The sequence below is a fragment of the Polyodon spathula genome, chromosome 12 (assembly GCF_017654505.1).
Source record: "Polyodon spathula isolate WHYD16114869_AA chromosome 12, ASM1765450v1, whole genome shotgun sequence".
Classification (NCBI taxonomy): Eukaryota; Metazoa; Chordata; class Actinopteri; order Acipenseriformes; family Polyodontidae; genus Polyodon; species Polyodon spathula.
Window position 1 is genome coordinate 45,203,180 of NC_054545.1, and position 459 is coordinate 45,203,638.

Sequence of the window (459 nt, forward strand, 5' to 3'; positions counted from 1 at the left end):
CAGCAGCACTGGGGGCATGAAGGGACATTTATATTAGTTAGGCTCTTACACTGGATGCCAGAGAACACATAAAACTGCATTTCTTCAAATCAGAAAATCCTGGCACCAACCATGTCATTTAGCAATACTTAATTAATATAATTACATAATATTAAAAGGAATCATTAAATCCCCCATTTTCAGGACTGAGATTTTTTTAAGCCGTTGCCTTGGCAACGGATAACTGTGACAGGTTCATACGAAGCCAGAATAAATGTAAATATCAGATATTTATTTCATGATTTTTTATTATTTTTTTCTCTCAGGAAATATTGTCCATATTTGTCCTTCATAGTAGCATATACAGTAAATGTCCAGAAGGGGGCATTTGTGTGTATACTGTATGGATAGGTCTTAAAGGAGTTGTTTTTTTTTTTTTTTCAAAAAAGGTTGTGTACAGTAAGTAAGATTTATTTTTAA